Genomic DNA, 12,718 nt, shown 5'->3' on the forward strand with positions numbered 1-12,718 from the left:
TCCTCAGACACTTGACAATTACTAGCTTTGTGACCCTGGGCAAGTCATTTAACCTTGATTGCCTCACAATAAAATAAACAAACAAACAAACAAATAAATAAATAAGTAAAAGAAAGAGAAGAAAAGAAAAGTAATGGGATTTTTGGAAACAATGTGTATACAAACTGTATATGTATGTATACACGTATATATGTATATGCATACACACATTTATATATATATACATACACATACATTTATATATATATAGACATCGATGTTATATGTATACACACACATACACACACACACACACATATACACATAGTCAAGTTTCACTATGATGAGGCAGATCCTTCTTGTACATGTAGAAAGAGGGCAGCAAGTAGAGGGTGCGAGGACAAATTTGTGAACTTCAAAGTCAGGAGTTTTGGACTTCTTATCCAAGTCAAATCAGTAATGCCTAATGGTTCACACCATAGACAAAGGAAAGGTAGCTTTAGGCCTTTACAAGGGAACTAGTCCTCAGAGTCCAGCAGAGAGTTACACCTAAGGCGACTCCATGAAGGCAGGAAGGGACTTGGAATAATCAGGAGCTATGAATTTACTCTTTGGCTATATTAAATCTCTAAGTTTAAATCCACCCTCACCAGGGCCCGTGTGTGTGTGTGTGTGTGTGTGTGTGTGTGTGTGTGTGTGTGTGTGTGTGTGAAAAGGTAATGTTTCTAATTTTGGGAAGACATTTCTGTAACTGTCACTTCTCTTACTGATTGGTAAATATCCCTTTCTGAAAGATAATTAGCTCTTGGTAGTTATTTGATAACCAATGGGAACTATACTAAATAGGAGTTTGAGAGCAACAGTATTAGAATATCTCCAACCCTTTAAGGTAATTTTTAGAACCCTGAAGTGAGTAGTAAGGCATCCTTTGAGGACAGAACATACCAACACAAATAGGGATTGGAAGAATGAGTCCAGAGGGATGGCTAAAAACTATTTCCTTCAACAGATCTTCATATCTGGTAGAATTGAGGCCTTTAACCATTGTGGATATGCAACACTGAATATTCTTTAACTTGTTAAGGTCCATTCTAAAATGTTTTATCCAGAATTGAACATACTATCTTAATGTATGAAGAATTCAAGGAAGACTTTCTGGAAGAGTTGGAACTTGAACTTTGATCTTGAAAAAGACAAAACTTTTAGGACTTGAAAACTATCTTTAAATATTTGAAGACTTTGCCTAATTTAACTGGGACCCACAGGGCAGAATTAGGGACAATAGGTTCACAGAGACAAGTTTTCATTTAATATAAGGGTAACTTTCTACCAGTTAAATCTGTTTAAAAGTAGAATGAGCAGCCTAGAAGTGAGTTCTCCACCAGTGGAGGTCTTCCAGGAGAGGCTGAGAGATCATAAAAGTATTCATGCTCAGGTATGGATTGCACTGGATATCCTTCCAACTCCTAGATCATAAGATTATAAGGATCACAAATGTAGAGATAGAAGGCACCTAAGAGGTCATTTAATCCAGCTCCATCATTTTTCAGCTGCAGAACTGAGACCTAAGTAGGTTAGTGACTTGCCCAAGGTCACACAAGTAAGAATTGGTAGAGCCAGCATTATTCTTTTATCCTGTGGCAAAAGAGGTCGAAAGCACTGTGGTGAGAGAAGCTAGTACCATTAAAAAACTCTGGATATGGAGTTGAAAGAATGGATAGGCAAAAAGGAAAGAAAGAGGATATTCTGGCCAAGTCACCGGAGGTCAAAAAGGAATAATATTTTAAAAAGTGAAGTCAAAGGATATAACCTACACATTCACAAATTTTAATAGTGAATGAAGAGAGAAAGATTGTATGTTAGAAGGGGTGTTAAGTAATTTTTTTAAATTGGGAAGATCTGTGCGTATTTGAAGGTAGAAAGGAAGAGATCATCGAAGTAAAAGAGATTGATGATGTTCACAAGTCCAGTGTTATGCTAACCTTCCAAAGAGCAGCATGATGCTACTGACTCCTATTTAATGTATGATTCATAGCAAGATCCCCCTCCCCTACTGGGACTATTTTTGTGATGCTAGTGTCCAGTCAGTCATTGCCCATTCTTGTATCAGAACATTTCACTTCCTCAACCTCTAAATCATGCCACCTCAAACCTGTCTCTACTGAACCCCACCTTTTTTGATGGCTCATTTGTCATGTTTGCTTTTTATTGGAGTCCTGTTTCCTGGGGGTATCAACATCCCCACAAACTTAGTGCCTTATACAAACATGACAAATATGCTCTCAATTCCATCACCTTGATACACATATTTAAAAAAATATTGCCACCAGGACTGCCAATTAAGGGATTTACCTTGAGTTTCTCTCTCTAGTTTAGCTATAGACTACTGACTATGGTCAGGCAGCTAGGTGGCACAGTGGATAAAGCAACAGGCCTGGAGTCAGGAAGAGCTGAATTCAAATCTGACCTCACACACTTTCTAGCCATGTGACCCTGGGCAAATCACTTAAACCTGTTTTCCTTCATCTCCTCATCTGTATGAGGTGGAGAAAGAAATGGCAAACTATTCCAGTATCTTTGCCAAGAAAACTCTAAATTGGGTCACAAAGAGTCAGACATGACTGAAATGACTCAGCAGCAAAAGTAACTATGTGGGGGAACTTTAAGCTTGTTATACTTACTATTCAAGCATATATCCAACATGTAAATTCATGGTGTGCTAAGATAGGCCTCATCAAGACCTGAGGGAAAAAAAATAAGAAGAAAAATAAGAATAAGAGCAACACACATTTGCATTTTCAAAGCTATTTGCTTATGTTATCTCATCTGACTTGCAGCAGCAACGGAGTCACTGTTCATACAGTCATAGATTCATAGCCTGGGACTCAGGTTGAAGACCCAGCTTTGCCATTTGATAAGTACATTGAATCATAGGACTAGAGCTGGAAGGGACCTCAGAAACCACTTAATACAATACTCTCAATTTATAGAAGAGGAGACTGAGGTCTAAGAGGTTAAATCACTTGCCTAAGGTCACACAAGTAGTAAATGTAAGAGGAGAGATTTTTACCCATATCCTCTTATTCCAGAGTCATTTGAAAGTCACTTCATGATTTCACTTACAGATAAGAAAATCGAGATTCAGAGAAAGTTAAATGACTTACTTAGGCACAGTTCCTTAAGAGTTAAAGTTGGGAGTTGAATGCAAATATAACAGACTTTCCTTTATACCATATAGCTTTAGATAATAGCCAAAAATATTAATTCCAGTTTAAGATAAAAAAGAGAGCATATTATTAGAAATGACAGGGATGGTACTCCAGATGTGCTTTGCCCTGGTCAGACCACACTTAGAATAATGTGTTCAGTTCCAAGTACCTTGCTTTAGGAAGGATGTCCTCATATCCTGAGGATGATGACCAGGATGGTCAGAGGACTGGAGATCAGGCCTCGGAAATATCAGTTAATAGAAGGACCTCTCTGCACCTCCATTTCCTCGCCTAGAAAATGGGAGTAACAATATTTACACTACTAACTTCATGACATTGTTTGCAATGAGCGTGCTCTTTGGAAGGGATTGACCTATAAAGCAAACTATAAATTTGAACTATCTTGGGGTAGCTAGGTGGCACAGTAGCTAGAGTTCTGGCCTTGGAGCCAGGAGGACCTGAGTTCAAATCCAACCTCAGATACTTGAAACTTACTAGCTTCGTGATCCTGGGCAAATCACTTGACCCCGATTGCTTCACCAAAAAAAAAAATTGAGGTATCTTTAACAGCTAAAGGATATATTTCTTCATAATGTACTTGTAGATTCACCCTACTGAAAGCTATTGTGGACATACAAAAGGGCTGCATGGGCCTGCCTGAAGTGTTGTGGCCATGTTACAAATATCATACTATAGTGACACCTGGGCCTTCCCAGACCTCATGTACCTGACTTTCTGCACAGTCTGAATAATGGGAGGCTGACTCAGTCTACACTCTACAAGTAACATCTAGTTGGCAGAAAGTCTAGCCAGTCAAGTACTAGCCAGCAGGCCTTTATATCTTTAGGGGGGGAAGTCTAAGTCATCATGTACTGCATGTCACTGCAGGACTTCTCCATGCCGAGAGGAAAGGCCACGGCAATGCTCCAGCTGTCAGACTGTGCCCCTTGGCTCTTAGGCGGTTAGTTCCAGCTCCTCTTTTTTTTTTTTTTTGCTTGAAGCACAAAAACTACATCTATTAGCAGTGGAGTGGCTTGAGCTGACTCACATGCACAGAAGCTGATTGATGGAGCATGATGCATCCCTTAATTAAGCAGAAGCTACTAATAAAAAATGAACTTGCTGGATGATTTGTGGGGTCGTTGCAGGGCAGTCATATGTGCCTCACACAGATAGAAGGAAGGCGTGCCCCATGGCCTATCCTAGTTGTATGTGGAGATCAGAATTGTGTTGGGAAAGAAGGAGTCTTAGGTGGGCCTATTATGGAGTCCTGGCAAGAAGAGGGAAAGAGGCAGACATCAGAAACAGATCCTTACGCACTTTGTTGCTTTGGTGTTTCCTCTACTTTCTGCTCCTATTTATCTTCTCTTCGGCCTGGAGACAGGGGGCTGGGCTAAATGATGATCTGAGCTACCCTAGAATCTTGCAGGTCCATGAATCATCTGTCCATGCCTTTGAAGCATCTCTATGGATGTGTCACCTTCAACATTCAATTGACACACATCTCTTTCAGAGCAAATTGGCATTCATTCCTAAGGAAACCCTAAAATGTAGGAGGACCACATTAGCCTTCTCTCTTTCAAGGTTCTTCTTAAAATCCCTTCTCCTTTGGATGAGAAGTATCAAGGTCAAGTGGAAAAGGTGCTAGGTTTAGAGTCATATGACCTGGATTCCAATTCTGGTTTTGCCATGTAATATCTGTGTGTCCCTGGACAAATCTCTTAATTTCCCTGTTCCTGAATTTTCTCTGTAAAATGGTGGGGTTAGAACAAATAATCTCTAAGATCCCTTGTATCTCCATACCAATGATTCTGTGATCTTCATGGAAGTACCCAGGACCCATGGGTCCTAGCTTCCAAGACAGTGCATCTCATAACACTTCTCCATATTACACATAGTCATGTCTATCAAATTGCCCTTTATTATGATTCTGCATAACTCTGTGTCCCTTTTGCATGCTATATAGACTTGTTTTCTATCCCCTTTCATGTTAATAATTTTAGAAGACTAGCCCCTGCTGGACATCACCATGGACAACTTGAAAAATAATAGGTATGTTTTACTCTGTGCACAAAATATTTGCCTATAGTAAATGAAGGGACAGGAAGGGAATAAAGAAAGATAGGAAGCCTCATGTAACCCTTCCACACATATGTAGTCAACTGTAGCTTCAATCTACCAGCTCTAAACATAGAAATGCTTCTGGTTTCTGTTTGAGAATGCATAGATCTATGCTATTATTAATCTGCCACAGAGGTTACTGGAAGTTCCAGTGGTTCTAGTCACATAATATCACAGAATTCATCCTGGAAGTGACTTTAAAGGTCACCTAATTCTCCCCTCAGGTGTCTAGGGGTAATCCTGAGTGCTATCACTCTTGACAATATCTATAAAAATAGGACAAAAATACTTGCACTACTCATTTCTCTGGATTATTGTGAAGAAAGTATTTCATAATGTATAAAGTCTTTACAGTGGAAGCTGTTATTATCATGCAAGTCTTTTCTTCAAGAATGGTACTTCTGCATAGACCTTTACTGACTTTCCACAAAGGAAGTGTTAGTAAATCAAAGCCTATCAATTTTTCCCAACCCTCAAGATGAGACCATCTGGCCCTGTGGCTCATTGGGCGTCTAGGTGATGTCCTGAGTCCAACTTAAAGTGGATGCTGTTTAGAGCAGCAACTCTGTTTTGTATATTGATGAGCCCATAATTGGTGACTAACAAACAATAAATATTCATAAAAGCTGACACAGTGATAGATCTGACATGGTTTTCCAAAGAGCAGCAGGACAAGTATGGGTTAGGAAATGGACAGGCCGTCTGGAACTGTGCTCTGCGGGCCCCTCAGGGAAAGTATCTCTTTGGGCCATTTCTTTTATGACAGCCACTGCAAAGTCGCATTGACTGCCACAAACTTGCTGCTTTCAGGTCATTCTGATTTTTGTTAAATGTAGCTTTTTCCAAAACAATGTTCTACCATGTGTTTATGGAGTACCTACTGTGTGCAAAGCACTGGGGCACTTGCCTTGTCAATAATATTAGATTGAGAGCAATACACACACACATATGTATACACACACATGCATGCACACACACACAACATACACATATATAGATATATCTATCAATCAATATATCGTCTAATTTATAAAGTAACATCTAGTTATATCTTGTCTCATATTGCTTTGTAATTACACACAGGAGGGAATAAATAAGACCTATCCCTCCAAAAATAAGATATACATGCTCCCTTAATTCAAATTCAAGTTAATTCAATAAATATTTATCTAAGCACCTACTATATTCAAGGTGCTACACTCAAGGACAAAGTCTATAACATTTCTTTTTTTTAGCACCTATACTAACTAGCACAATGGGGATACATACATACATACATATATATGTACATATATATACACACATACACATATATACTATATTATAGTACATATTAATACACATATTTTATACATTATGTTTTATTAATGTATATAGTATATACATTGTAATATATTATACGTGTATTATATAGCAGATACATAGTAGTATATAGGAGATATATGCATGTATATGCAATTATATCACATAATAAAATGCTATATCATAATATATCTACTATATAATATATTATGTATTAAAATATATAACATGATATATATTGTAGTATGTAGCAGATATATAGTATAGTATATAGTAGATATATGCATATATATGCAATAATGTAAATATAAATAAAATATGATGTGCTATAATAAATCTACTGTATGTTATATATTAAACTATATAACATGAAATATGATATATAATCTTTTATGTAGTAAGTAGCTATATATATTTACATATATATCCATTTTGCTAGTTAATGTGCCAGTGTCAGAGATGCAGATCTAAGCCTAGAAAGAAGGGAAGATTTCTTATCATATCTGTCCAAGAATAAAATAGTGTACTAATGGAGGAGGTCAGATGACCATTCATCTAGTATATTACAGAAAAAATTCATATTAGCTATATATTGGACCCGGCAACCACCGAAGTTTCTTCCAATTTGGAGATTCTGTGGGTAAGTTGAGGAAGGAATAGATGTCAAACCTAGCAGATTTGCATTTAGGGGAATTTTTAACTTAAAGTGGTTAAAACCAGAAGAACTCACTGAATAAGGAAAATTGGGGACCTGAAGAAAAGCCTAGTTAGTGGAACCAAAATGCAAAACCAGCCTTTTGCCGGATTGATTAAAAGGAGCTACTGAATAGCTTGTATAGGCTTATTTCGCTCTGTACCTTGTGGGCTCTGTGAGCTCATACATTTAGGACACAACTTTCTAGTTTTAGTTTAATTGTCCCTGAACACCTCTGTGTCCTAGCTCAGGCTGGCCTGTGGCTGGAATGTCCTCTACCTCCTGGAGGGAGCTGTAATGTAAATCAGGATTCTTGAGTTCTAATCATACCTTGGGCAGCTTATTAGCTGTGTGACCCAGGGTAAATCACTTAACTACACCAAGTCTCAGTTTCCTCATCTACAAAAGGACTGGGGTAGAGGGAAGGGGAGGGAAGGAGAGCAAGTGATGATAATAGCAGAAGGTTATTATAATAATATCCCAGGGTCATTATGATTATCAAATGAAATACCATATGTAAAGCACTGTGTAAATAGATGAGTAAATATTGTCATCATCATCATCATCATCATCATCATAATATTTATTAAGCACCTACTGTATTCCAGATACTATGCTAGGTGCTGGGGATACTGGTCCCAAGAATGAAACAATCCCTAATTGAATTCATCATTATTCAACTGTGCAGCAGCAGTATGACTCAATTTCTGGTATGACTCAATTTCACTTGCTGTGGGCAGCCTGAGGTCTGGCCTTATTCCCGAAGTTCTAGACATAGAAAGCTGAAAGAGTGAACCTTGGAGCACAGAGAGAAAATCTGAAACATCACCTTTGCCTCATTAAGGTACCTCTTTCCCTTTTATCTTTGTCTCATGGTAAGTAGTAATATTTGGGTAGATTTCCAGCTCCCTAAAATGAGTCAACTGGCTTATTTTAAGAAAATGCTTGTCTTTGCCTCCTTCATCAGACTTCAAAAATCCTAAATCTCTGTTATGATTAATCCCTGAGAAGCAGTTTCATTAATACACTGTTTTCTTGGATCAAAAGAACTGCCCCCTGGTGAGATCGTCTGTTGTTTTCTTACTCATTTTGGTAACAAATGAGCCCTTTAACTCCCTGGGATTAGCCTGGGATCACACAAACTGTGAGCCTAGGCATCAGACTCCCAGTTCTTCCTATAGATTGAAAGGATACTCATTGCTGGTCCACTCCAGGAGTAATCATTTCCATCCAGAGCCTCCGCTGACATCTGCAAAGGGACGTCTCCATAGGACAATAGTGGAGTGAGCAATTAACAGAAAGGAATTCACAGGTGCAACCTCTAAATTACCATTGCCCAATGCTGATTCTAACCTTGCCTTCACAGCTAGGGACTGATTGCCTAGTTCTTCCTGCACAAAGCCTCTTTCTCAGAAGGCATGGTGATTCAAACGAGCATATAATGTTACCAGTGAAGGAGGTCTTAGAGGTCATCTAGTGAAACTCTCTCATTTTACAGATGAAGAAAATGAGGTCCAGAGATGGGAAACGATCTTCTCGAGGTCACACAGGTAGTAAGTAGCAGTTGTAGAATTCATCGGAGTTCTCTTTGAACAGTAGACTATTTCAACTGAGACAACATCAGCTTAAAACATAATATCAGGTTCAAGTATTTCTTACAACTTGGGTAGTTTCCTTCAAAATGAGTCAGCCTTTAAGCAATTTCAGATTAGACTATAGGCATGAAGGATCAGAGATTTCATAAAAATATAAATCTCATAGAAATCCCCTGTCAGCTAAGGCATCATTTTAGCCTTAGATTTTGGGGTATGCATATGGGATAAATACAGTGGAGTCCTAGCTTACCAGTCCTGAATAGACAAAATTGCCCTTTAAAAATCCTTAAATTGACCCAAAGTCAAGTCAACAAGCATTTCTTAAGCACTTAAAATGTGCCATACACTGTATGAAGAGCTGTGGGCAGAAAGAAAAGTAAAAACATTCTAAGGAGGAGAGATAACATATGAACAACTATGTACATGCAAGTCAGTTGATAAACATTTATCAAACCAGGTACTGTGCTAAGTTCTAGGGACACAAAGAAAAGGAACTGCAGATAGGGAGCTCAGAATCTCATAGGGAAAATAACATGCAAACAGCTATGTACCAATAAACTAGATAAAAGATTGAGTAATTGATGCTGTACTGTGTCACAGCTCCTACCCCTCTGTAGCCACATCTACTGAAAACCCAGAAAAGAAAGGTCTTGTCACCCAAGTCCTTGGTACTGTCCAATGGCTCAGCATCTAAATTCAGTATGGTTTTATCAATGGAAAAGTCACCAAAGAAGGTGCATTGCCATCAGTCTTGTTATTGGACTCTGATGACCAACAAGCCTTTCCATCAGACTTGCAAATGAATCTTCCTTTATCTGTTATCCTCCCTTTCTATCTCCAGTATGCCCCCCCACCCCGTTATTATCATAGTGCTCTGTGCATGGTAAGCATTTAATTGCTGCTTTTAAATTCATTCATTCACTATACCAAGTTGTCTCTCAAAAAAAGAATAAGGGTTACAGAGTGTATGTTCTAGGGGTAGAATAGAATTTGATGGGGACATCAGAATGGTCGGTCTAACATGGATGGGTTTGGGGGATCAGGGAGTAGTAGGGAGAGAGAAGCTCTGACTTAGGCAGCCTGAGGGGAGCCACAGGAGGGTCAGTTTGTAGCGATATTCAGGACTGAGCAGTCCCTGGATATGACTGATGGTCAAGGCAGGATCAGTGAAATCCAGGGGTCAGTCTGATTCTAGAAAGGTGGAGGCTGTTTAGGGGTGTGCTGCTGCCAGTTCTAATCTGTTTAAAGAGCTGATTGTTAAAACTTCAGTGTGAGCTTTTACTTCTCAGAAATCTTCAGTATCTACAAATCAGGATTTGATTTATTGTTTTATTGATTGCCTAGACCTAAGAAAGTGTTAATAATATAGATTAAATTTAAAAGTATATGCGAATTCTCCTCCCCCACCCCATATCCAAATTGTTCAGCATTTCCCAGAACTCCTCTGTATTATTCTATAAATGTTGAACTCAGCAGAAATGCAATAGAATGTTTAGGAAATGAAGCCATCACCCAACTGCAGTCCTGGTGACTACAGGATATTGATGATTGATGATGATGGTGACAATAATAATAATAACAATACCTGGAATTTATATGACTTTAAAGTTTGCAAAGTCCTCTACATTTATTATCTCATTTGAACCTCACAACACCCCTGGGCCTGTTTGAGATACTCACTATTAGCCAGGCAAGCTTTTCCCCAGGATTCTGTCCAGTACTGAGTAGATTAACTTTCCCTGCGAGAAACAATAAAATAATGTATTCTATATCAAAGAGATGGTGGGTCAGATATGATTACTATAAAAAACAATTGAATGCAAATTTTACTTTTTTACCTCAAACTTATAAAAAAATGAAAATGGCTTTTCACCGAAAATAGAAGCAAAATAAGATATAGTAGTTCTGCCTTCTTTACCATCCACTATTCTTATCCTAGCTACTCCTAAGCAGTGTTTCTTTCTGTGAGATGATGAGGGAATTTATTCCTAGCATGGGATACACTCTCTGCAAAGCCACAGAGGTCAGAGATGCAAGCTGAGTTTGAGAAGGAGCAGCATGAAGGCCAGTTTGGCTAAAATGCACCAAGTGTGAGGGGGAGTTGTATGAAATAAGTCTGGAAAGAGGGGCTGGAGCCAGATTATGGAAAGTTTTAAATATAAACATGATAAAGCAGCACAGTATAAAGAGCAGGGCATTGGATTTGCAATCATGAAGACTTGGCTTCAATGCAGCGTTAGACATTTAGTAGCCATGTCACTCTGGGCAAGTCATTTAACCTCTGGGATTGTTTGCTCGTCTGTAAAATGAGAAGGTTGGACTCAATGGCCTTTAAGTGCTCTCCCAACCCAAAATCTGCTCCTATTAATGTCAACTTTATCCTAAAAGTAATAAGGAAGCAGTGATAAAATAATCTGTTGTAATACTTTGCTCTATGCCGTTCCCAGAGTTTAAAAAGTTTATATACACATAAATTCAAAATATTTCTACTATATCCTCATAGACAGATAATATGTGGGTATACACATACACATATGTATACACATGCACATATATATCTAGATAGCAACCAAATTAACAAATGGAGACAGCTTCTGAATAATGCACTATGACTAGTTTTATCATCCAAATGATAAAATGCTTCTAGCGGTTGCCATGGTCCCTCAGTAGCAATACCTCCCACAGCTTATCAGTCAGGTAGGCACAGTTTCTAAATAAAAGATCGTGCTTCTCCAGATGCCAGGGTCAACCATCAGGATCCTTCAGTCCCATGGCATGGATCAAGCCTCCTTTCTCACAGAGAGGAAGAACTGGTTCAGCCCACACAACGAATCAACAGGCATTTGCTAAGTGCCTACTATGTCGTAGGCACTAAGCAGGCTAGTAGTAAGGAATAATTCGTACCATTCTTGGTTGATAATGAATCAAATACTATAGGAAGTAGCAAAAGATACACAATAGAAGAAGTTGTTAGTAATTCAGTTGCTCTGGGCCCAGATGTTTGTGAGTCTGGGATGTATAGTGGGCTTGAACCAACAGAGGGAGGTTTACACAACCCAGGACAATAGTCAGAGATGAGTTTTAGGTGGGTTGTAGTTTTGCTCAACTAGAGAGAGGGATTATGTGACAAAAAAGATAATGGTCAAACAATATCTTATCCTATATTGGAACAATAACTGAACAAAGTCTTTTAATACTGTAACAGTAGAGAAGCAGGACATGCTGGGTCACAGTTGCCTTCATCTGTTTCCTTCACATATACCAAGAAGGTCTTCATTACCACTTAACCCTGGACTATATATTATATGGTCTGGTCTATGTGATCATGGGTGTGAATGGGACTTCTGCTCTCCTGAACTCATCAAGTGAATCAACTAATTTGTGCCATATACCCAATTACACTGGAATTGAATTAGCAAAGACGGTCTTACTTAATTACCTTTAGGGAATAAGAGATGAAGGGTTGGAACAAAGAGAGGGAGCTAGACAGATACAGGCACACTCAGAAACCACAAAAATTATAATGAATGGGCAAGTCCCTAAAGGGGAAAGCGGGCTTGGGAGAATATATTTACAGCATTTACAATAATTTACATTATTTTACAAATATTAAAATCATATAAAATTCAATATATCAAAGTTTGAGGTTGTAAAGAAAAAAGATATAGCCAGATGTCTTAGGTTGTCAGGGCACAAAGATAACTGTTACTCATTGGCCCTTTTCCTGGGACCTTGGAAAAGAAGTAGTCTTCAGTCTAATGTTGGTTATAGAACAATTGGAAATTGAAACTGATGTGGTGAAGGAAAGAGCACAGGCA

Source organism: Phascolarctos cinereus, unplaced genomic scaffold (genome assembly GCF_003287225.1).
Source record: "Phascolarctos cinereus isolate Bilbo 61053 unplaced genomic scaffold, phaCin_HiC Scaffold_5;HRSCAF=322, whole genome shotgun sequence".
Taxonomy (NCBI): domain Eukaryota; kingdom Metazoa; phylum Chordata; class Mammalia; order Diprotodontia; family Phascolarctidae; genus Phascolarctos; species Phascolarctos cinereus.